This window comes from Rhynchophorus ferrugineus, unplaced genomic scaffold (assembly GCF_030347505.1).
Source record: "Rhynchophorus ferrugineus isolate W39M unplaced genomic scaffold, kcgeb_rfMv2 rfM4, whole genome shotgun sequence".
In the NCBI taxonomy this organism is placed as follows: domain Eukaryota; kingdom Metazoa; phylum Arthropoda; class Insecta; order Coleoptera; family Curculionidae; genus Rhynchophorus; species Rhynchophorus ferrugineus.
The window spans coordinates 31,270,155-31,297,609 of record NW_027472583.1 but is presented as its reverse complement, the minus strand read 5'-3'; the positions used below and the strand labels follow the sequence as shown (position 1 = coordinate 31,297,609).

Sequence of the window (27,455 nt, the reverse complement as noted above, 5' to 3'; positions counted from 1 at the left end):
TGACAGACATTTTATTGTAAATCAAGGCGATGAACATACCGAATTAAATCCCATATATTCAGGAGTTCCGCAAGGTAGTGTACTGGGTCCAGTACTGTATCTTCTGTATACGGCTGATCTGCCCACCACAAAAATAACTACTGTGGCAACATATGCAGACGATACAGCAATCTTAGCATCCCATGAAGATCCAGTCACAGCATCAATAAACCTACAAACCCACCTGGAGCAAATACAATTATGGTTGAAGACATGGCGCATTAAAGCCAATGAATCAAAATCCACGCATATAACGTTTACCCTGCGTAGAAGAACATGTCCACCAGTAAATATCAATCATCGCCAACTCCCCCAAGCAGACCATGTTAAATATCTTGGTATGCATTTAGATCGACGCCTAACCTGGAAGAAGCACATACTCTCTAAACGGAAACAACTAGGACTAAAATTATATCAAATGTATTGGCTCATTGGGCGCAAATCCAAGTTATCATTAGATAACAAGGTATTGCTGTATGAGTCTATACTCAAGCCCATTTGGACATATGGAATTCAACTATGGGGTACCGCTAGCAAATCCAATATATCCATCATTCAACGGTTCCAAAATAAGGTGTTGCGTGCCATTGTTGATGCTCCGTACTATATTTCAAATAAAGTGATACAACGCGATATTCCTCTAGAACCTATAACGAGTGTAATCCAACGTGTTTGTGTGAAGTACTTCGAAAGAGTGTCAGTGCATCCCAATGTACTCGCTAATCAGCTAAATATGCGACGTGATAGTGAAGTGCGTAGACTAAAACGTTTAACACCATCTGATCTGATTACTGGACATATGTAGAGTTTAGAATAAGCATTAGAATAAGACTAATTAATTAAGATAATATTTTATACAGAAGATTGCTTAATGAAGTGATTTTCTACATGCCATGTATATATAATATAAACAGAAGAAATACTTATTGCCAATAGGGCAGATTGTGGACTCACGAAGAGTAATAATAAAAAAAAAAAAAAGATCAGTCAGATTGTCTCGGTGTAAGTAATGATTACTATACTGTATGGGTACATCTACCCAACTATACTTTTTAGGACTTTACTTCTTAGGTACAATACTTCTTAGGACTTTGTTATGAAAATATTGTATTTTATATATATTACTTCTTGTGGAACATCCTTACATCATAGTTTGTTTTAGATTTTGCTTATAGAACAGCAACTTATTATCTACGAATAATTGTTTTTTCGAGTTTGAGTTTTGAGATTTTCTTGCGATTACTCAATAAATTTTTTTGTATTTCAATTTCTTTCAGTTCTTTTCGTTTATTTCTAATGTGATGTTTATTCTTATGAATTATAACGTTAAATATCTGGGAATGCATTTCGATCGACGTTTAACATGGAAAGAACATATAGTGCCAAAGCGCAAACAGCTTGGTGTTAAACTAAACCAAATGTACTGGCTGATAGGGCGTAAATCTAAATTATCATTAGATAACAAGGTTTTGCTGTATAAGTCAATACTTAGGCCCATTTGGACCTATGGTATTGAACTGTGGGTGCTACTAGCAAATTTAACATAGATATCCTTCAGAGGTTCGAGAATAAAGTGTTGCGAGTCATCGTCGATGCCCCATATTACGTGTCCAACAAATTGATTCAGCGTGATATCCGCATAGAATCCATAACGAGTGTGATTCGGAGTGTTAGTACGAAGTACTCTGAAGACTATTAGTGCATCCCAAGGCACTCGCCAAATAGTTAAATGTGCGCGATGACAGTGTAGTGTATAGGTTCAAACCCAAACTACCATACGAACTAATTAATAGACATATAGAGTGAGATTTAATAATCTCTAGGATAAGCTACAATAGTTTTTAGAATAACCTAGGATAGACTTTAAAATAGTATCTAGAATAAGATTTAGATTATAAGTTGTACAGCAGATCACTTAGTGAAGTAGTCTTCTACATGTCTGGATGGATTATATAACTGACATCATATAATAATACTTATTTCCCACGGGCAGATTGTTGACGTTCTAGGATATTAATAAAAAAATATATAATTAAAGCTAGGGTCTGCTTAGTTGGTGCAGTGGTCAAGGCAACAGGAAGGTCCTCCGACTGTTGCGATTGTCGCGGGTTTGAATCCTGTTGGAGCATGGATGTACTTTTATGGGTGTGATTGTAATTGTAAATGCCTTTTGGCAAGAGTGGAAAATCCGACAATGAATCGCCGGCCCAGTCACGCCAATAATCAGACCAATAAGCAGGGTAAGACCGGATATCTTTTGGGATGATCTTTAAGTTGGTCACTGTCCAGTCATAGAATACTTCTTAGGAAAACGCTTATATTAGAAAGCATTTATATTAGTTTTTGCAGAGTATTTCGATTGCCTTATACACTTTTTATATTTTAATGGGAGCTCTTTCCTTATTTAATGGTCATTGTACCCAAGGTATTATTACAGGGTGGTTTTATTCATAATTATCTTGATTATTGCTTCTACCAGCACTATAGTAGTTTCAGTTGAGTCATAATAAACAACATAATGTAGGAGCAAACATTGCCAATCTTGAGCTTGATTTTGTCATCGAACAACTCACAACTATACTGTCAAACCCAACTTTTTTCTTTAATTGTGTGGTAATATTTTATTTATTGTCGCCAATAAGTCGTTTTGGGGTTGAATAATGTCTTCACATTCAAAATGTTACCATAAAGCTTTCGGTTTAAATTAAGGTTTTCAATGCTATTTTATATATTTGTTTTGATTCATCAGCACCTATGAACATTAAAAGAATTGTTATGCCAATTGTCAAGCTGATTTTACATTTTATAAACTCCTGCTCTTATAGTTAATTTGAAAGTTTTAAGTTATATTTCTTATTTTATATTTAGGGATTTCTGTGTCAGTAGTTTCGAAAGGTCCAGAAGTATGTTCACCCAAGGTGCAAGAAGTTAGCGTATAATATAAGGTATGCTGTTATATATTCCTTAAAATTATTCCCTTATTTATATAAGTTTTGAATGGTGTAAACAGGCAAAAACAAAAATTTTTCATTCAATTAGGAACTATTTTATTTCAAACCGCTGATAAAGTCGAGTACAAATTGTCATTTATTAGCTAGTAACAAATCACTCAGCCAGAGCTTCAGATCCGACATATCTAATCGTCACTATAACTTACAATACGATTACGAATATCCAGTTTTGGAACCCACGCATGCGGATGTATCACGAGGTACTACGGTGATATGCCTAAATGCAAAGGAGTAATTACACATTTGGATTTTAATTATAAATAAATAGGCTAGCTGCCAGGTATAATAGGTTATAGAGTAATTCCGTATGCGAGCAAAATACTTGACTATGATACAAGTGGAAAGGACATGTTAAAAAGAACTTATGGCTCAAAAAAACTCAAAAAATCTGGTTGGACGACAGTCCGAATAATCACTTCACAATAAATTGTTCTTATATAAAAAAAATTAAGGAAGTGCGTACATACGGTTTGTAACAATTGTATTGTACAAGGAATTCCAATATCAAGATGGGCCAAAATTAGCAAGACAAATTGTGTTGAAAATAGTCAACACCCTAAGGTTTATTAGAAATGAGGATATCCACAAAAGATCTAGGAGTTAGCGAAGAAATTGAATGGTTTGCGAAAAATCCCAAAAGAGATTGCGTGAACGTAAAACGTAAAAAGTACTATCATTGCTCGACAACGGTAGACTTACCTGGAGGTTGAAGAAACAAAAGCCTTGGAACTAATGTAATTAAGTTATGTATGAAAACTGTGCCATGTTTTAAAATCTGGAGTGTTCCAGAGTATGGAAGTATGTACCCCATCCATGAAGCGCAAATTAAGTTTAGGTCTGAAGTCTTAGATGTGGATATGAACAATATGAAGAAAATGTTACTAGATACTTAATAACTGGTTATAATATTTGTACCATGTGCTTTTTAAATTATATTTAATTGCAAATCATTGGTCACATCCCAAATCTGACCAAATCGCACCAAATTTTTCAAAAGAAGAGCAGGGCCGTATCAGTGACGTAATATAACGTATATTATTATTTAGTACTAGTGTTAATAAGTCTTCTGTTTGAGGCGTAGATTCGTCAATGTTGTTTTCTAATCATTATTCTATCAGTTTAATGATCAATTTGTCAAGTTAGAGTTGTTTTAATGAAACATCTTTTATATTATTTTATATATTTAATTTTTTGGAGAAAATTGAGGAAATATTATTGAGACCAAACAGTGGCTTGATGCATTATGGTTATTAGAAATATCTTAGCATTAAAAATGTTAAAAACCTGGAAGTCAAATTTCTGAAAAAACCTTATTTTGTTAATTAAATTTATCCATATTACCAAATTATGTTATTTTCATTAAATAAATTTCTCGAAAACATATTCGCACAAAACAGTCTGATTCAAACACAACGACTCGGAACATAACGAGGACAAAGAGCACTTTCGTGGACGGCCAAAGAAACCCGTCCGTTTAATTGGGGAACGTGTTAATGCTAACACCAAAAAGATTCTGACCCTCGGCATCGAGATATTGTCCCTAAACTCGACGATAAATCCCTTCCTAAAACAAAGTTAAGCCGAACCAAAAGGCCGATAAGCAAATATAAAGAACAGCCCATGTTTAGTAGTTAAACCCGCGGATTAGGTTGGCTGCCGAACGGGGTCTGCGTTCGGTGAAGGAAAAAAGAATCGGAGACAATGAGCGGACAGATCCTTGACGTGAATGGAGCTGGAGAGCTGTAGATAATGAAGAACTGCCTTATTATTTTTATGAAATGAGTATTGAAACAAATATTTTTAACAAAACAATTGAACCGAGTTCAAAAAATAAATAAGCAACTCACTAATAAGTAAAAAATAATCTAACTTAGATTTTTAACACAAAAAAAAGTTCTTTAAAAAAAATCTTTAACCTCTCTACCCGTATTTTATATTCTACTATATACACACAATTTAGCTTAATACCTACCTAAACCTATTTATATATTTACAATATTATTTTAATTACTTCCAACTGATCACTTGAGCCAAGAAACAAATTAGATTTGTTCTTGTTTGTTCGTAATTTAATTTTATGTATATGTCACAAAATTATATTATTATTTTTGTATCGTTTGGGCTCGGCACCGACTTCAAAGTTATCAGTAACTAGATAAATAGATTTAGGTAGGTATTAAACTAAATTGTGTGTATATAGTAGAATATAAAATACATGTAGTTAATTATTTCTTACGTTTTAGTGAGTACCTTATTGATTTTTTGAAGTCGGTTCACTTTTTTTTGCTATAGTATTTTATTTTTCTCTTTTTTAATGTTAGTGTTTACTCAATAAATTAAACAGTTATTTTATTAAGTATTACAATACACAGCACAGCCCATATGAGGAAAAATAGGAATAAAGAAACAATAATTGAAAATAAGGAACCCTAACACGACCCCTGGGGTCCCCAACCTAATCTAGGTGATTTGACAAATGTTCCAACCAAATTAGAATAAAAAAGTTGCTGTTGTCCTGTTGGTAATCGATTCCGCGACCTCCACGTGTAAGATCAACCTTATAACCATTACACTATAGAAACAGTTGCCTACAATATTTCTACGATGTCTCATATGACATGGTGAGTGCTTTAGAAGCAAATTAACTGCCTTTTATACTGAGCTACTTCCGATTTTTGGTCACATCAGTTCAGCAATAACATTATACACCAATATCTGATTAATAAATAAATATGAATTTGGATAAAAGATATGTGAAAATATTGTACGTGCTTTTGAAATTTGAGTGTTTCTCTCGATTTAAACCCCCTTCCCCCCATCAGATCAAAACTTGGTTCCAATCGGACCACCTCCGAAAATCGGCCCATAATTGACAGAGAAATCAGCGAAAATACATTAAAAATATAGATAGCCGAACATGGAACCTTCTCCTTTTTGGAAGTCAGTTAAAAAGTACGTAATATTTATTTGATAATGCTAAAAAAGTTGTTTTCTTTTTATAAAAATCGTTAGTATTTTATAAAGAGTTGATTATTTGTTAGCTATTTTCAACTACGTATTATTTTGATACTGATAACATTATTTTGTTTGACAACAGGCATGTTACTAAAAAAAGCTTTGAATTTGTTCATAAAAGGATCTTTCGGATATATGTTCTCTTTATTTGCATCATATATAAACAAAACTGTTTCATTTTTGGTTTGATACATATACATGTAATATTAAGGAAACCATTGGGTTCAAAAAGTTCTACTCTTAGTTCAGGGTTTGTAAGAATAACCTGCGTTGAAACAATTAATATTGTTTTGTTTCAATGTGCAGTCAATGTATTTAAGAAACATCCATAATAGACGAGTAATTTAAAACTTAAGACTTGAATCATATTTCGACTTCTTGATTTTATTGATTGCTGAATTAATTATTATTTATAATTTTTGGATGAAATAGTTACCAGCTGATAAGCCATTGTGGCCTTTCTGCTTCGTCAAGCACATAGCAATGCTTAGCAATTGGCATATAGAATATAGATCCATTTTGTTATTATTCGATGATTGTAAGTAAATTTCTTACTAAATATTCCATAAGTCTATAAATGCTTTTCGATGTGAATTTCTATTAGATGATATATTATTTCATGATCTGATAGTGATAATGCATTTACTCCATATAACCTATAAAATATATACAAAATTAATGTAATATTTTACGGTTTTTCATACTGTTTTCCTCTATGAGTGTCGAAGCGTCCTCCAACAAGGACACACTGACCCAAATCTGGCCCTCTTTTCCATACTTTTTACGATGTGTTTACGAAAGATATAAAATGAATTTCGGTCCGGCCCTTTTCCTATTTCCATATGTATAAGTCATTTCTTCGATTCCGTGACGTATTAGCATTTTTTCTGTCCCTCTTACAGCACTAAACGGTCGAGGAAGATAAGGAGAATTGTATTCTGGAAGAATCTGTATGAATAGCTAAATGGGTGTTTGCGAAAACTTTATTGAAAAGAAATGTTATTTGCTTAAGAGAAAATTTCTTTTTATAACCCAAGATATAAAGACAAAACGTATTAAATATTTCTCGATACTTTTTATTATATATATATATATATATATATATATATATATATATATATATATATATACATAATTATTTTAACTTTTTAGAACTATTTTAAAAGAATCAAATTGATTAAATAATTAGTTTAGAATTATTTTGCCACAAGCTTTAATCAGTATTATAAATTTTAAATGAATTATATGAAAATGGCCAAATATAAATATAAATATAAATATAAATATATTAATAAATATTAAACCCCACCTCGAAGTTAGTAAATATTTTCGCCAGGAAGGATCTGTTGATATTTTAACTGATGTGTTTTTAATTTCAGTTTTCAATCAGTCAATAAGATATATTTATATTTATGAAATACTATTTATTTTTATCTCAATTAAATATTATTTTTACGGATTACAATCATTTATAAACTAACTTTTGATTATTAGTATTTCCTGTGTTATATTCTTCATCTTTATTATGGAACACTCAGTGCTATTATTGTTGTTTTTTTTTCGTTATTTAGTGCCCTACATATATATTATCCCAAAAGAAATCTAGTCTTACTCAACCTCGTTCCTGTTGTTACTAGGGTGGTTTTGCTTGTCGGATTTTAACTCTTGCCTAATGATAACCCCAACTATAAATATTCACAAGCATAAAAATCTAATTTTAACATAAAAAAAACATAATATGAGTTTTTAAGAAAATACAGGAAATGATATACCATATGAATATAGAAAATATAAATCATTTATGATTTATATTTTCCTCAAATGTTTACAGCTTAAGGCAAGTTTATCCCATATAATTAAAAATTTAACTAAAAACAGATTAAACTTCATTATTGTGAAACTTTTTCACGAAAGAAGATTAATAATATGTCAAAAACTCACATTGTTAATCCAATATGACGCAGCACCGAAAGAACTTTAATCGTCTACCATATATCAACGTCTTTTTTCAACTTTTATGACCTATCTCTTCAAATATAATTTGCGACTGTCTAAGAAAAAGTTTTAGTGGAGACCCTCCCCCTTTCCGCCCGCGCCCCATTCTCCCTCATCGGTCATAAAAAGATAGTCGAGAGGGTCTGCCATAGTGGAAAACTTTCGTTGGAGGAATTGAAAGAGCGAGCGTCATTTTTTGCTACTTAGCGAGACGGTAAACAGTTTTACAACCGAAATTGAAATAAAAATATCTGATGAGCGTCTTCTAGGGCCACTCGTCCTCACGAACCGGCTGAAAAACACCATCGAATATCAAAAAATTCATCAAGTTGTTACTTGAGAAAGCAGTCAGACGTTCTCTGAAGGTTATTGTGACTTATTTGTAAATATATGACAATAACATGATGTAACTGAAAAATAACTAGAAAAGGAGGAATTAATTTTAGAACTAAATATTATTCGTTTTATTTTAATTATTTATTTTATTCATAGAAAATTTACATTTTTAAAATTTACATATTTATTTATTAAAAATTACAATAATTAAAAAGTTTTATATTAGTATTGATTATTTTATTTGAGGAAATTTACGATCTCTAAATCTATTCTTATTAAGGGGGTAACATTACAATTTGATCAGTGAATCACTTTTGGTTTTCTAATTGTTAGAGATACTTAAGAATTAAGACTTAATAAACTTCACTTCAGAATTGATTTCTGGTCGATAGACTGAATCCGTAATTTTAACATGGAAGACAATATTTTTCTTATTGATCTGTTCTGTCAACTTTTTAATTGTTTGCTTCAGTCCTATCAGTAACTATCTTATTAGTACATTTAAATCATATGTGATGTTTCATATTTTTATCGCCTGTAGTCATGCAGTTCAAAAATGGTTTGAATTCCTTCCCTTTTAACAGCCATTTATAAATGGAAAATTGAACCAAAATGTGGAACCCAAATATCAGGCTATCTTTGATACCCGTTCTAATATAAATAACATATAGTCCATTCAAAGTTATTTTGTTCATACGTCGTCTAAATTTGTGACGTCAAAACGTTGCAATGTTGCCGTATCAACTCTGAGTTTTAGTTCAGTTTGGTTCTGACATGCAACAAAATTCTAATCTAAATAAAATAATTGAATAAAAATATTATCAAATATAATTTATTTTAACATTATAGTACATCTAAAAACTACACTTACTTACTGCTCAGCCGTAATAGTTTATAGGTTAGAGTTATAACCCCCTTATCACTATTGCCTTCTATAATTTTGAATACGTCTGACAACCGGACGACTTTGGCGGGCTAGTTCGGTTTCACATTCGAACTTATCAGTCAGCATTGTGTCTCTTTTTAACTAGAATAAAATGAGAGCGAAAATATTGTGTGATTCTGAAACGAATTTACAAATTGCGGCAGTCAATACATTAAACATCTTGATGACGTATGTACAAAAAAACTTTGAATTAACTATAGTTTAAAACCTTTATGGCTTACCTTCGAAGCCAGGTTAATTATTAACCTCGAAATTCCGAGAAGAAACCGAACAAACCAATTCTGATAGTGGTGTTTATTTAAACACTCATCAATTTCAACGCCACAAAATTATAACTATGCCGAAAATGATTTTGTGAAATGTCCATTTTCAAAGCGCAAGGACATTTAATTCAGCAAACGAACAACCTACTTATATCCACAATTTTCTATGGACTGTTACCTGTCAAGTATGATATGAATCAATTTATTGAACAAGTATTACTAGAAACATGCGATTTTAGAAACATCTGTTAGGACAAACCTTATATTATTTTCATCTGTATTTACGTAGTTTTGTGTAGCTAGGTCCACACTAAGATCAAACATTATTTAATTCAAACCAGTGGTTAATTAAGATAATTTTTTATCAAAATATAGTGACCGAAATTAATTATCTAAATTTACAGTTATACAATGGTCCAGATCCATCTAAAATGTGTATTTGTAAAAAAAATAAAATCAAATAATGTATGGTCTATAAATTAGTGTTAAAGGATTTTTTTTTTAAATTTGAAGCTACATTGTGAAACGTTGTTGCAATCTATTTTATTCAAAGTAGCTGCTACTTTTTTATATTTTACATTAGTATTAGCTTGGAGCCATGGACATTCGACTTAGCCTTTGATGTTTATGCATGATCAAGCGGTCCCCATGTTTTTTGCGCTTTCGATTATAGTAGTGGAATTTTAGGGTAAATGATGCGGCTCGGTGAATGGAGGTAAAACGAATTGAAACAATGGTGTTTACATTATGTGACCGTTATTTATTGACTATATAAAAATGTGAAAAATACAAATGATAAAACGTATGGCAGCGGTGTTACCTGGAGACGAGGCTTGGGCAGTCGATGATGGCACGTCTAAACCAAACGATATTTTTCCTGCGTTTTACACGGATCATCATCGGGGATCATAATGCCTTCAAATCGTTGGTTTTGGGTTTTTTCGGCTGTCGGGCTCTTTGTCTACGGTGTCGAAATCCCTACCCAAAGTCTGTTCGTTCCGTTTTTGTGAAAACAACGAATAAAATAACCTAACCAGAGATTAGAAACCTAAGAATAGTATTTTCAATAGAAATTGACAGAAAGTGGTCCGCGACGAGATTTAATCGCCGGCAATATATCCCGGCTGATTTGTCGATAAGCAGGACGCTTTACATCTCCCGAGCTAATTAACGCATTCTTCTAGTTTCAGAATGAAGAAATATTTGTTCTAGAACACCGAAACAAAAGACGTACGGTTACAGGAAAAAAGCGACATTCCTGCTCGGGTCAGGACGGGCGGCACCATCATTCAAATTTTAATTGTCGCGTCCTCTGCATCACGGTGTAATAAATTGTCGTCACTACAATCTGGCAAATTAAAATAAAAAAGCCAATTAAGACTCCAATTCCGTAGTTTACGACCGCGGGCGATCCACGAAGATAAATCAGGCAATTGAGGCTTCATCGCCAATAAAGATTTCTAACAGTTACCGCGATGGACGTACGGGCGGAATGGGGAATGAAAAGAATAAATAAAAATGTGAATATTAAGTAGAACGATACTAGTTTATTATGGTCGTAAATCAATTCGTACTAAATGGTGGAGACGGGATGCAGGGGAGTGGGAAAAGAGAGGAAAAACGCTATATTGATTAGGACAAATCGTTGCATAATTCAAAGAATCGCCTGATAAATTTATTGGGGTTGTCGTGTGGTGGATATGGACAACTAATAAGCCTATAAATAATTGCTCGTTTCGAGTGATATGATGTCATTGGCGTAATATGTTTAATAGACCGATCCAGACGCAGTGATTATTATGGTTGAAAATAAACTGGATATTTATTATGATGGCAGCTATAAAAGCCAATCGTGGATGGATATTCGACGATACTTATTAAAAAATAAACATCAATTCATTTAAAAAGGCAATAACCATATAAGTTACGTTGAGTATATGCACATTAAAAACTTTAATGTTTGTATTAATAGATATATATCATTTAAAATCAATTAAGTTATTCTACCAGTTATCTTAAAAAGCAGCGACAAGAAGTTATAGTCAATTTAATTAGGCTTTTATATTTGTTGAATGTTTTTATTATTAGCGTTTTTAAATATTAATTCATTGTTATTAGTCGCACGTATAAATTTACTATTTTTCTATGATGCTTGTGTTATATACATTTTAAGATCAAATGGCTTTATTATCTTGAGCCTCCGACTTACTCCTATGTTATCTAAGAGTTTCACGGCTTCAATATTAATAATGAAGTGGAGTCTCTTCTCATGTTCGGATGTGATTTTCTTGATATCCTGAGTGACAATTGGAATCCAAAGGGGTTACTCTGAGTAATCGTTCCTATAGTGTCTAGGTCCATCTACCATACTTTATAGTACTTTATTGTGATGCACTTTTATAATATCTATATTACTTTTGGCAAAACAACCGTATAATTGTATTCCGTAGATAAAATTCATTTAAGGTGCAGCAATTTGCTATGTACTTATAATTGAGATTTTTTCCATTAGTACTTATAAGGTTTTTAGCAAGAATTGTCCCAAGTTACGCTGTTACTATTTGGGATAATAGTATTAGTCATATCTGGGTCCAATTATTTATATTTTTTCAATTGTTTGCTGCTTCAATATCAAGTATAGCACTACTATCAACAAATATATACTGCAAGTGTTGTATAGGTAAATAATTTCGGAAATTTGAGTAGCCAAATCTTGTCAAAGGCTTGAATAACGCGTTAAATGTATCTGAACTCACTTTTGTCTCCTCCTAGGCTTTCAATGCTGTGATTATATGTACACTGTTTGTAATATGAAACTGAGGTGTATGAATTATTTCTCTCTAATATTTTTTAGAACCATTTTAATAGGAGTTTTTTAAATACCTTAGATATTGCTAGCAAAATCTAGAACATGTTTTAGTCAGAATGTTGAATTAATTAATTCATATTTTCATATAATTCCTTGGTAATATTTTGGTATATTTTACACTCGTTTACTTTCGTGATTTTTTTTATTTGATGACTTATTCAAACGCTGAATTTCGGTACTTACTAATACATAAAATATGGTCAAGTTTTCATTTGGTATGTTTATTAAGAGTTACAAGGGAAAATTATGATTGTATATAGTTATATATATGTTGGGAGATCCACAGGAAGTCTTCAAGAAACAATTTTTTTTTTAAATTTTCACAATCAAAATATTTCTCAATCAATATCAAGGTTTCATTTTCAAATGGTTTTGGGGGACTGGAACTGCTAGTTTTTTTTTCAATTCTTAACTAAACCACACAAGTTTCTCGCATATAATCATATGTTTAGTGGCTTACATGATTTTTGTGATTTACACATTTATTGAGTGCTACTAATCTTGATTTCAGGCAATTAATATTGATAATAATAAATTGAGTTTATTAGCAACAACTGAGTTAGTAAAAATCCAAACAGTAGTGTCCCAAGAATTTAATCTTTCACAGTTATTTAGAACTATTCAAAGATAATGTAAAAGACCTAATAAATATCATATTAAGGTCAACAATTCTCTATTTAAGTCTATGGTTAACCAAGATATTTTTTATCAATATATAGTGATCGAAACTACGTATCTAAATCTACAGCCTGAACATTGTCCAGATCCGTCTAAAATTTGTATTTGTGTAAGAAAACTTAACACACACTATAAATTAAATAATGTATTAGGCCTATAAATTAGTATTAAAGGATTTTTTAAACTTGAATTGTAACTTATTAGCTAACAACTGAGTTAATAAAATTCCAAAATAAGTATGTACTGTCCCAAGAATATAATCTTCCACAATTATTTAGAACTATTCAAAGAGAGTGTAAAAGATCTAATGAATATCATATTAAGATCAACAAATGTTTTATTCAAGTTAGTGGTTTAAGTCAGAGTGGTCAGTGGTCACCAAGATATTTTTTATCAATATATAGTGATCGAAATTACTTATCTAAATCTACAGCCTAAAAATGGTCCAGATCCATCTAAAATTTGTATTTGTGTAAGAAAAATTAAAATTAAATAATATATTAGGCCTATAAATTAGTATTAAAGGATTTTTTCACTTGAATTTGTAACTTATTAGTAACAACTGAGTTAGTAAAAATCCGAAATAAGTATGTACTCTCCCAAGAACATTATCTTCCACAATTATTTAGAACTATTCAAAGAGAATGTACAAGACCTAATAAATAGCATTACTTAATAAAAGAGAATGACATAAGTTAGTAAGTAACATAACGGGTAACTCGAAAACTGGAGTTACTCAGTTGCTATTAAATTATTGTAATGGTCATATTTTTATTTAACAATAGATATACATATCGCTAGATGTATCCATAATATTACATATATAGCATAACTCCGATCTTAAGATCACGGATCATCACTGACTTCTAGATAGTACCAGCCTATAAATCATACATTTTAAGCCACAATGGTTTTAGCGAGCTTTTGTTGTTTGTTATTTCAAAATGTTTAACATCAAAACACTTGGATACAGGGAAATTCCTGGATTGATTATGCATTATTTTGTGTTTTAAACACATATTTGGCATCAGAGTCATGAGATCAGAAGTTGTTTATGCAAAATCAGAATGATGTCGCATTAATGGATAAAACATGGATCCAGTACTATTGCAATCGTAAATAAATCTTTTATATATCGTATAAAATGGATGGGCCATTGAATGAATATATCACTACTTCAAACAGATTATGTTAATTAATATATCTATATTTATGTCGTATACACATAACAATAAATCAAAAGGAGTGATTGCTTGATCATTTGGTGATTTTATGAAAAATTCGCAATCAAAATGGGAAACATCTGTGTAGAAAGGAGAGACGTGTTTTTCTTTCGTGGCAATTTGTAACTGTTTGCGCTGACTGACAAATGCACGAAAATAAAAAGGGACCGATGGAAAACAAACATCAGGACACCAAACCTTAAAGAAAGCAACAGCAAACGAAACGATTATCCCAATTATCGTGCGTCTATGATGAGCCTTGAACCAATTAAAGACAAGTAAATCCGTCCGGAGTGCCAGATTTATGTCGCCCCGAGCATTTGGCAACCATATAGGTGTCTCGCTGGCGAGCGCACCCATCATAATTAGTCGTGATTTATGAGCTTCCGTTCGTTTCTAGTTAGAAAATAGTTTTTGGGTGAACGTTGCGGTTCGACCGCAGCGCTACCGGCTCCGTATCGTTTTCCTCTATTTTTTTTTCGATTTTGTTTGTGGGAAATTGTCAAAATATTATTTTACCGCCTCGCGCTGAGAAATATGAAATGTGGACGCACTTCAGAAAAGTGTGTGTGTGTGTTTACGTCTCGGGCCTGACCGACGACGACATCAAACGGAATTATATTTTTTCCTGCATATAATTCGGGGCATGAAGTCCTCAAATTATAGCAAAATAGTCAAAATTGCTCTTTGATCTATCTTCGGCTTTATATAAATATGGCATCTTGATCAGGAATAATTATTATTTATTGGAAGCTCTCTTATCCTTCAGGCAGCTTATGAATCTTTAAAAATACAAACTCAGAAGGGGCTAGGTCTGAACTATAAACTTCCCCGTCTATTATATTTTGGTTACGTCTACTTTATCCGTTTATGGCATTGCTCATTCTTAGTGGCTCTCTATATATTGCATCCTTCTGAGCCCAGCTTGTTTAAGTAATAGCATTGTCAGTGCAAACTCTTTTCGCCGTTGATTTTGCTCGTGTGACACGACTTTTTGCAAAATGTCAGAGATTATCTTTGGAGGCCTCTTCACTTAAATTCAAATTAATAATTATAATAACTTTTTGTCTTGGGTCTTTCTGTCTTCTTTTTCTTTTTGTCCTTTGAAATTATGAAACGTTGAAACCAATTTATAATGATTTCAGACAGATAATGTTTCTCATAAATTTCTGCAAAAATATTATCGCTTCAGCAGCAGTAAGTTAGAAAATAATTAAAAAATACATTTTTCTAAATATACTTTCGTCTGATAAAGTTGCTTTTTTTAACAGTTTTAACATTGTGTTATTGTAAGAAGCGACACTTTAATTGTATTATATATAACGTGGGATGCCTAATATATCAAATAAAACAATTTGCTGTCACTGCGAACAATTTATTACAAGTAGATCCGTTGTCAAATAGCGAAAACTTATATGCTTAGTAAATAATGTTTTTAGAGTTACAAAAATTTGCAAACCTTTTGCTGAAATTAAATTTAAAGCCCAGTATATATATTGAATAGCTAACATTATGATGTTTTTGTTTTGAAAACTACTCAACAATCATTAAAATTTATTAAAAAAATATTAATAAAACATTTTGTTAAAACTGTGTTGAGTTTAAGTTACTCTAAATTTTAGTTAGCATTTTTATTTTAAGCTTGTCTCCTTCTGATCAAAAATAAGATCATCATATATGATCGTTATATATTGCAACATATGCTTTAAATCATCATGGTGATCACGGTGTCTTCAAAGGATACACCATTATTCAAAGCAAGTTCAGACTAAATCACTTATATTATAATAAATTTTATTAATAGAATACATCAGTATAAGTGTTGAACAAATATGGTTCTATTTAAATGTTCATATTGACGAGGATACGCGATATACGAATATAAGACATATACAGTTCATGGGATCAAATACCTGTAGGCCTGACATTTTTATGTGTCACTTAACCTAAGGGTCCAGGACCATTGACATTCTGTTCCTTGTCGAAAGTAGTACTCCAGTTTCTAACAAGAAATTTGTCATCAATATCGATAATATAACATTCGATGTATTATCTTTTTTAAAATATATGACAACTAGAAGATCGAATTGCGTACAGCAGTTTTCTTTCACAGACTTTCGGTCTGAAAGACAGTAACCGTATTGTTGAAATTTACAACAAATAATATAAAAAATAAATAACATTTATTATAATGTTTGAGTACGATTTGGCACTAAAATACCTAATACCCCTAACCCGTTAAAATAAAATCGGTAAACGAAAGAAATTTCGAGTTGGAATTGCAGGAAGGGAGATTAATGCGGGAAAAATACGTCACTACGTATTTCCTATATTAAAATTAAGTTAGACTAATTAATACACTTTATACAAGTTCGTGTGGTGTAAATAGGCTTTATTATTGACTGATAAATCAATCTCTTTCATCTTGGAAGTATTTTCCAGTACAGTTGTTTAATTTTGAATCTGATCTGCTCATCTCATTGTCTAACAGTGTGTTTTAAATCTAATCTATCATGGACATGGACGCTGATGTATTTCGCTAAATATGCTTTAAGGAATTGGGAGTTCATCAACTTATAATTAGATGTCACTTTTTTAGCCGCAACGCAAAATTTACATGAACAGATTGAATTTAGAACACCTCTAAGTTCTAATACTTGGGCGTTAGGTTCTTTCAAAGCGAAACGGCCCGAAAACAGATCTCCGCAGGAGTGCCACAAGGTGCTCCACTAGCCTCTGTCCTGTTCAATCTTTACATGGCTGATTTCAACACAATATTTTAGGTAGATGATACAGCTTTCTTTACAACCGCTTACAGTCCCGACGTTATTCGCCACAGATTTCAAGTCCGACTGAACCAGGTGATTGCGTGGTACAAATTTTGGCGCCTGCAGATAAATCTGAGCAAATCTGGCTCCTGGCTCCAGAAAGTACCATACATCGGTCTCCAATTGGACCGCAGGTTTCAATGGTCAGCCGAAATCCAGCACGCTATCTGCAAAGGCAATGGCGTCTACAGTCTTCTCTTCCCACTCCTCTGCAGAAATAGCAAAACTCCCAATCCCTTTAAGTGTTCCAATCCAAAAAGTCTTCGCGTTACTCAATGCTCCATGGTTTATACGGAACGTCAACACTCACTACGAATCAGGCATCCGGTTCGTGAACAGTTTGCCATGGTCAGTGTAAGATTCTCCCTAGGCGCGTTAGAACACGACAACACGTTGATAAAATCCCTACCCATCCACAAACCTCAGTAGATAACCAACTACGACAATCCCAGTCGTAACCCAGTGTCTCTGTCGCCCGCAAAAACTTTACTATCCCGAACCCGAAGCGACCTCAGTAAAAGGCCATTTGGTTCTATCTGGTCATCTTAGAATAAGAAAAAAAAGAAACATTCAGACACTGGCCGGCGTTCAATTCAGACGTGCCACCATCGACTGCTTAAGCCTCGTCTTAAGGTAAAACCAGCCCCGCTCTTTTTTATCTATTTGTATTTACTGTATTTTTATAATACCTCAATAAATAACGATCACATTATGTAACAATAACTGTTTCATTTCGTCTTACCTCCATTCACTAAGTCATATCATTCCCCAAAATAAGTTTACCTATAGAGAATACCCCTTTATGGTTTACATTTTATAACATATACTTTAGGAACTGTAGCAACTATACTTATACGGCAACAATTGAATGTAAATACAGAAATGAATAAACTCTATCGACATGCTATACCACCTTCCGGAAAAATAGAGAAAACAGGCAGCGACAGTTTTCTCTGGCTTTAGAAAGGAAAAATCGACGCGCGTTTTAATTTCGTCGTAAACCGTTCGCGACATATACGGTCGGTCGCGTCCATAATTTAACCCGTCACCGACATTGTACCGAAGACAGCGCCGGTCAGGAAGGAGAGCGTCGCGCGAAAGACGTTCAAAATCGAAAACGCCAAAAAAAAAAGGAAAACGAGCAGAAAGGCCGCACGAACACGGAGACCAGACGGGGGCTGTTGAAACTTTAACAGTCGACGACGGTCGTGGACCAGCTTCATCGTAAAAGTCCATTAAGAGTCGCGTATATCTCTTTCGAATAGCTCATTAAGTTGGTATTAACATCCTGAATGCGGACAATTAAAACAGGTTAAGTTGGCGGACGAGATGAATTTTCGTACATGTATAAATATCAAGGATCCATTTATATGAAATTTCATAAAAATTACATTGGTTTTAGTCTTATTTTGGTATTATACAATTTATTAGTTATTTGTTTTGGCTTTGATTTCTTTGGTGTTTCCTTAGAGTGTGTAAATTTTGAGTAGGTACTTGTCAGCATATCTTTTCTGTTCTCTCGACAGAACAATATCTTTTTTGAAGTTACTCCCATTTTTACATTTAAATGCAATTTTTGTCGTTGAAATATTGTTAATTGTTAAAGTAGTATATTTTATAAATTTAGAGTATCATGAAGGCTTCTCAAGAATCTCTATTCTTATTCTCAATATGTAAACCTATATCTGCTATACAATGTCTGTTAAAAATGACCGAGAGATAAATTAATAAAATGTTTAATTATGTTAGTAAAATTCTAACAATCATTTCCCAAAATACCGCTTTTATAATATCTACATTATTATAGTTTTATGGTGGTATTTTCTTTTCTCCAGCATATTGTCAGTCCGTATTTGATCATCTTTTGTGACCGCTACCTGGTCTCTGGCTTATTTGGAATATGGAAAAGCCTTTATAATTGACCATTGGCTAGAAGAGAAGGTGATTGGCAAATGCACATGCCACCTTAAATAGTTCGAACCGAGGTGTTCTAGCCCTCATTTAAATTTGTTACACACATAATTGACGATAATTCGTGAGGTCAGGGTAGAAGTCTAGATAGAAAGAAATTAGTGCAAACAAAATAACTAGTGCAAAGTAAAGTGTTTCATTAATTCGCAAGAAAGACTATCTGAAATCGTCAGCTGTGAATAACCAGGGCGCAATGTGAATTAGCTACAATAACCAACGGCAGTTCGCTATGAGAGCTATCGAAGAGGAAAGAACTAGTTAATTAGATATATTAGTCTAGGTTTTTATTAACGCTTATTCACGTCGATTTATTAACAACAAAAAAACCAGGGGACTTGGAATAACTACTAACGACTTAGCCATTGTGGCAAAATTTGCCAACAAGATGCTCTAGAGATCACCGACTGGAAAATACTACTTAATACCTCAAAATCTGTTTCAAAATCAATGTCAATTTTGCGTTGTGGCGAAAAGACCGAAACCTAATTATCACTTGAAAGTGTAAATTGGGCAGCTGAATTCAAATCAGCAGTCCCTTTTTTTAAATTGGTTCTAGTTTTCGAAGTACTCATTAAATTAATTATTTTACTATTTTTAACCATTAGCGGCTATTTACTGAATTAAAAAAAATATTTATAAAAATAAAAAATCAAGATGTGAACGCAGTAAATATATTTTGAAGAATATTTTTTGAAGTTGAGGTTACCGAGAAAGTTATGAAAAATACTTTGAAACGCTGACCATAGTGTTGCTTCATCAATTCAAATCGCGAATTAAAGTTAGTGAAGTGAAATTGTTTTCTTCCATAACTAGCTTCGATATTGATGAAACATGAGTGTATTTATACTGTGCTACATTTTTTTAACATTTATTCCGACATTCATCGAACAAAAGTAATAATTATCTACATAATTTTTCTGTTCTCTCCATAACGATGGCACAAAAAATGAAAAGTATATATTTTCACCAAATGGCTTTTGACTTTTCAGTGTATACAAGAGCAAAAGAAAAATTCTGCAAATACTTATCTGTGTGTGAATTTGTCGTCATTTTTCCACGCTTATATAACATCCACAAAGGTAACAAAAACAAGTAAATTTTACAATGTTGTCTTTCACCCGTTTCGAAGCACAATTACACCACAAAAACAAGTTCCAAGTTCACAAATTCTTTTCGAGTCCAAGAGTTAACGCGAATTTGTAAAAAACACTGTCAAAGCAAAGTTCTTCGATTAATTACCAATGCTTATCCTACGTAATCGTCAAGGAAGAATTGCACCACCTCAACATCAAATTGTTCAAGATCTAGGATTTTGTCGTAAAACATGAAACGAGGTTACTAAATAACAGCAAGGTGGAACCACTGTATAATGAGTAGGAAATAAGAAAATTGAAGTAAACCAAATCACACGAACTTGTAAAAAGCTTATAAGTGTATTGGTTAATCTAATTTAATTTCAATTTGTACTCTATACAAGTGCCTAATATTGATCATTAAGTCCAGCTAGATGTGTAGAAACCTACCATTCGAAATGCAGTAATATCTTTCACACACATGTTGTAACATGTGATTATGCATTGTGGTATGTTATTATATAAGCGATTATTTGTTGAAAATGAGCCTGTGGCTCTTTTCATTGTCAGTTACATTTTTTTTCTATGGTTACATTACGTCAAATCAAGCGATCAAAAGAAACCACGGTAGCGTATGCCATTATCACAATATTTAGTGTCAATTTGTGTCATACTTATATTCCCTTTTGTTCGTGCGATGACGTTTTCTAGGGGTTAAATCTTGAACTGCTAATTCATTCACATGCTTTTCACTTATTTGAGAATTCCAATCGCTTCCAACTTTGGCAACTAGGGAGGCCAATTTTGACAGCTAATATAGAATAGATTTGCATCACCATAAGCTATCATCCGAATGTTAGATGAAAATGTCATTCTATTAATGAGTTCTCTATCTGTAATAGATCTCTAGGTAAATATATTTTTTGTAATTACCATTCATTAGAAATAGTTTAATAATTAAATATTCAGTTATGGGGATTCAATGATCCTAATTATAGCTATAAGTTAATAATTAATATAATAGCATGTTCTTTCTCTATATCGTCGTCTCAATGAATTTTTAAGTAAGAAAAATGACATTCAATAGGAATGATAAGAATAAGAATGAATAAGTGTGCGTAGAAATAAAAGAAAACCTAATCTCGTAATGAAGAGATTAAATTCGCATTAACTTTTAGATTTTCTATTCCGGAATTACGTAACACTAATGAACGCGAACCTCGACATTTCTCAGGAAGTTTCGGATAGTTTTATTTCGGGTTTTACTGCCCATTCGGCTCGAAGGAATGTGGCGTTTTATGCGAAAATACGAAAATTATATTTTTCCACGTCACGAAAAATATGAAGTATTAATGGCACCTAAAAAAAATATTTTTACCTCGCGAGTTTCGACGGAATATCGCTGATTCATTAACTTTTATGAGCCGCTGAGTGGGTTATAGAAACTGGAATAACGTTGTTTTTTATTTTCGAAATATCGTCATAAAAACACTGACACTGGGGCTCAGTACTCGCCGTTATTAAGTAACAAATTAATACAGTCGTAGACTACAGGGCTCTTCAATAAGTTTTGTCGTTCAACACTTGAAATTTTTGGGTCTCAATTCACTTCGATGCCGAAGGACTGGATTCACACCAATTGTTAATGTATTTAGTTGTCTCTCCATTAATGGTTTTATTCCCAACCAAAAAATAAAATGAAATTAATAAAAAATCAAACATCTAACTACTTGGTAACCATAAATAATATTAACGATATTTAGTAGTGAGAAGTTTAAGTGAATAGAGACGTTAAATTCATTATCGTAGCATATATTTTTGTATTATTTAATAGAAGAAGTTGAGGAATATGAGGTGTTTCTTGTGTTCTACCCATTTCAGGTTCTTCATCATCTTTTAATCCTGCCATATGGCGTCAGCCTCTATATGTTCAATATGTCTCTCTGTCTTTATTATTATTCTTAATATGCGTTGCTTCCTTTCAGCGAATTAGTAACTTTCCTTCTGTTTTTGCTTCTAAGATCATTGGTAACTATGCTTAACTTGCTGTATTCCTAGATATTTATATTTTCTTTCAACGATTTCCTTTAATAGTTCTTGATCACAGTTCATGTCATTCATGAGTTAAATGTTAATTATTCTGGGTGCCCAGCCACATTACAAAGGCTTGAATTTGTAAGGCCTTTTATTTTATTCCCCAAATGCAGCACATTAATAATATTAATTTGGGCTTTTTATTCAAGCTTTTGTTGGCAGTTGAGATTAGTTTCCACTTTACAAGCGTTTTGATCTCCAGTTTATGATTCAGGTGTTCGTTTATTATTACACTAAGATACTTAATATTGTACTTGTTTTATCTCGGTTTTTAGTTCGCTTACTTTCATCACTTTTGTCTTCTTTTTGGTTATTTTTAACTAAAAATACTTAATTTCAATGTCTTATATAATTTCATAGTGGATTTCACGAATAATACCTATGAACGACTTGTTGGATGAAGTCAAAGCCAACAAGCAATAAAATGAAAGTTTAATAGAGATTTTAGAACAAACTTAATTTTAAAAAATGTTCATACGTTCTTCCGATATCCTTTTGGGTAATTATATCTAATAATTCAATATTTAGACCTAGAAGAGAACAGATTTTCTTAGTATACGGTAACAGATATAAAATTTGAGAAGGCAAAAATTATAATTAAATTTACATGTATTGAATTTCTCTTTTTGGTTTCATTATTTGTATTTTCTTTCACCTGATTTATCTCACTCTTTCATTCATATTATTTGTGCCACATTGTAAAAGAGTTGTCAGTTGCATCAAAAATTTTGTGGCACTCACGCTTTTAACATGGTTAGTTTTTCCTTTTGATATTACCCACCCATAGCATCAAACATTTAACAAAATAGCCTTTGATGTGAAAAATATTCGTCACAACAAGCAAAATCAGATCTATACGGGGATTATGGGCGATATAAGGCATTATATAGATCTACATACATATATAAACATCCGTTTCTTCTTTGCCAGATATAGCTCCAGTAAAATTCAGCTCGTTAACCCATTTATAAAAACGTCGGATTCGTCTAGAGGGACGATACTCGCGAACAATTCGGTTTGTTTGATTTATCTCCAGAGGTACGCTCTTCATTAATCCCGTCATCATTACCGCTTTATCGCACGGTCTTTTATTTGCGACGTCGATGTTATTCTTGGAATATTCCCCGCATAGGCCCGTCAAAAGGCGAAAAAGAACGAGAAAAAAAAGAAGAAACAACTACAAACCCACTAACAACCGAGATCACTTTGGCGCCTTTTAACACCGCCCCCAACAGCAATAAATCTTTCGAGGGCCGCTTTTTTGTGTTGTTTGGTAAACGGTGCACCGCGCTACCATTTATCCGACCGTAAGTTTTTTCGCCGACTCTCTCTCAAAAACGAACTGCGATAGAAAATATATTCATTCGTCGGGTGAATCCGAGCTTTGATATTAAATGAACGGCGAGTGGCAGGAAGAAGAAGAGTATTAGCAGTAAACGGTAATTTCATTGAGTTATTTCGTTCGAATAGGATGTGGGCGGAGACCGATGGATGGATTCTCGCGCATTTTTTATCTGTATGTAGATGAGTAAATTCCTATGGTTACTTAATTATACTCGATTCACGTAGATCAGATCATATAATATAAGGTCTATTTTTAACCGACTTCGAAATAGGAGGAGCTTCTATGCTTGGCTGTACATATTTTTTTAATGTATGTTCGCCGATGTCTCGGTCAACTGTGGGCCGATTTTCAAAATTTTTTTTTATTCGAAAGAGTACAGAGGGGAATACAAGAGGTGGTTTCATTGAATCCAAATCACGACGAAATCACGGGAAATGTTCAAATTTAAAAGACACGTACAAAGTTTTCAAATATTTTTTATCTAAAATAATCAGATATTTTTGTATAATGTTATTGCTGAGCAGATCTGTTGGAAAATTGAAAGTCGTTCTTTGCAAAAGCCATTCAATTTGCTTTTTAAGCACTAACGGTAGCATATAGTTAGCGTTTAGCTCCCAAGCGGAGGTCGTGGGTTCGATTCTCGGCAGGACCAATAACCTTTTGTTGTTGTAATTTTTTGTCAAATTAGGCTAGGCTAAGTAGCGGACCCCGGAGCCTGAAACGTTCCTTATATTCAATTATTGTTTCTTTATTCTTATTTTTCCCCATAGAGCTGCACCTTTACTGCGCCGACTTCAAAGTGATCAGTTGGTAGTAGTTAAAATAATATTGTAAATACATAAATAGGTTTAGACAGGTATTAAGTTAAATTGTATGTATATAGTATAATATAAAATACGTGTAGTAGTTAGGTTAAAAAAGGTTTTTGTTTATATGTATTTAGTTATTACAACGATTATTATGTACCTATTTTGTTTTAAAATATTTTTTATATTTAAAATCTAAGCTTGATTATTTTTTTAATTTTTAGTGAATTTCTTATTTATTTTTTGTAGTCAAGTCAATTTTTTTTGTTAAAAATATTTTTTGACAAATATTATAGGCGCAATATATATTTATTGGCGTATATAGGAATAAAATAATGTGAAAATTTTGCAATATTTATTATATAGCCTCAATGATACGGGCATTGTTGTTCGAAATTAATAATGTATTTAGTTTGGTTGTTAGATCTGATGAGTGAAGTGTTTGTAATTATGGATTTCATTTATATGAAAATATGATTGAACCATCAATGTACCGTCCATTCAACAAGTGGTTACTTCTTTCCGTTAAAATAAAACAATTTTTAAGTCAAATATTTCTTTAAAACCTTACACGTTTTTTTAATTGGCACAATCAGTAGGATTCCAGATAAATCATAAGGTTGTTGTCTTTTAAATTAATTCATTTAACTGGTATCAACTTACTTATCAAGAAAACGAGACAGATTAACCTTGGTTTGGCAATCATTCCGTAGTTACTCGAAACATTTCTTACCAATGTCTCTTATTATAAATATAGTTTAGCGAGATTTGGGAAAAAGTATCGCAGTTCAGTCTATAAGGTGACCAAAAGTAGATTGAAGGTGTTAAAAATCCTCTAGCCTTAACCCATAGGCCTAGATTATTTTCAATATCCAGCTGGGATCTAAGTGGTTGGTATGCTATGATAGCATCGCATCGCATCTTGAGCATGTAGGAGGATAATACCCTTTTAAAAGATGTTCATCGATGAGGTTGCAATGCCCCAGGCTTAAGTGGGTAAGCAATCATAATTTTGATCTTATTAACTAGTGATAATCATATTTTGGTAATGTATTTTAACATCTTAGAACATATTTTCCCCGATTAACATTGGTCCAGTTTAACTGTGCTAATTTCTGACAGAACACTGTAAAAGTTCGTGTGGTTTGGTTCGCTTCAAACTTCCTTCAATTAATTGTATTTTATTTTTTAAGGTCATCGTGTAGCTTTTCGTTGGTTTTATAGCGAATAAGCATTGCTAATTAATCGTCGAATTTTGTTTTGCCCATATTACTAGTTGGTTTGATGTTCTAGTGCAACCCTATAGGGCCAAATTGTCTGATAATTGACTGATAAACCATTATCTTTGATTTTAAGTCAGTTGAAAATATTTTCCGATTAACTGAGTTGTTTTATTTTGAGGCCGGTTTCTTTGCTTTTTGACCAACCATCAAAATGGATGCGAACGTCTTTAGCTGATTCTGCTTGATGAATATAATTAATCGATCAAGTGATATAATTAGATTTTTGTTGTTATCACCGCGAGGCAAAATTAACATGAACATATTTGGAGCTATTAGGCTGTATTTTTTAGCCCATTTGTAGATCTTGAATTGTATGACACTTGTATTTTTTCGACAGCCCTAGGCAGATATATATCTTTGATCGTGAGTAAGGTATTAAAAGTTTTTCAATAATGGATATTTGCGGAAGGATATGAAGGGTGCATAGGTCATACAGAATATTCATTGAATGAGTTTATATTCGTATCTGAAGTCATTGCGCGATTATGTGTAACAGTCTTGTACAAAAGTTTTAGACCACGGCGTAATAATAAGTATTATTAATTTTAAATAAATATAGTATTAAAAATATTGTGAAACCAGACTAATTACTTTTATTACTTTTTAATTATTTTATCTCTGTTTTTTTACTTAATAACAGTATTACATCGTACATTTCTCTCGTTTTTTTTTGTAATAGATGTGTTGAAGAACTTTAATCCTTTTCTCTTGTTCCACGTTCCCCAACCCCCATCAACTTGGGGTTTACGTATAATTTTTTAAAACTGGCGATCCTGACACCGACGAGAGTAACTGAGTCCTAAATGCGAGATGGTCTTCGGCGCTGTCGCCATTCTCCTGCCGGACGGCAGAGTTATTAAAGCTTCGAACGGGTCCCAGTGGTGGTCTCGGTGGTTTCAGAGGCGCGCCGTGATTTATGTTACTAGGTAAGGGTGTGCTGGGATCGAGTTTGTGGCTCGTATGATATGATGGTTAAGTTTCAAATTCGGGTGAAATTGCAACCATTCTCAGTCACTCGACATAACGAATTTGTGATTTTAAATTACCTTGTTATTAGTAATAATTATTGGTTATGATGAGATAATTACTTTTATTATATTCTTTTTTTTTGTTCTTTTCCTTGCGATAACCCTGATGCGAAAATATTCAGTTGAAGTTGAATATTATTGGAGGCATGATAGCCTTTGATTTCTTTACAAACTCCATTCTCTACATTGGATCATATAAGAATTAACATAACACGGGTAGAATATCCCGATGAAATGCTTGATTGTATCTTTAACTTATTTAGCAACACGTGTTCCTTCAAGAACATTTGGTTGGGCGTTAACAAATCATTAGTTTGATTTATTCAATACGTTTTTACTTCAAAGCTCTATTTAAAACTATATTTTTATACAATAATTTGTTGACACACTTTTTTTTAGATTCTTAGGGTTATTTTTTAAGTTTTTTGAGAGTCACAGTCCAGTATGGGAACTGTAAAACTATTGTTAACATAGTTACTTATATTCATTCTTATTTTGAGTTGGAGGTTCCATTAATAACGTGATTTTATTTTTCTGCAACGTCTCAATCACCACTCCCAAATACCCCATTTTCCAACAACAAAAAAATGAAATATCTGTTACACCGATAGTCAGATACACCTTCAGTAGTTTTCTAAATGTTTCAATAATT

General features: G+C 32.5%; 1 protein-coding gene across 1 annotated transcript in view; it reads left to right on the top strand.

Annotated features, from left to right (window-relative positions):
- The window catches only part of sli (slit guidance ligand), a 687,830-nt gene that overhangs the window by 53,733 nt on the left and 606,642 nt on the right, over positions 1-27,455 (top strand). The window lies entirely within an intron of this gene.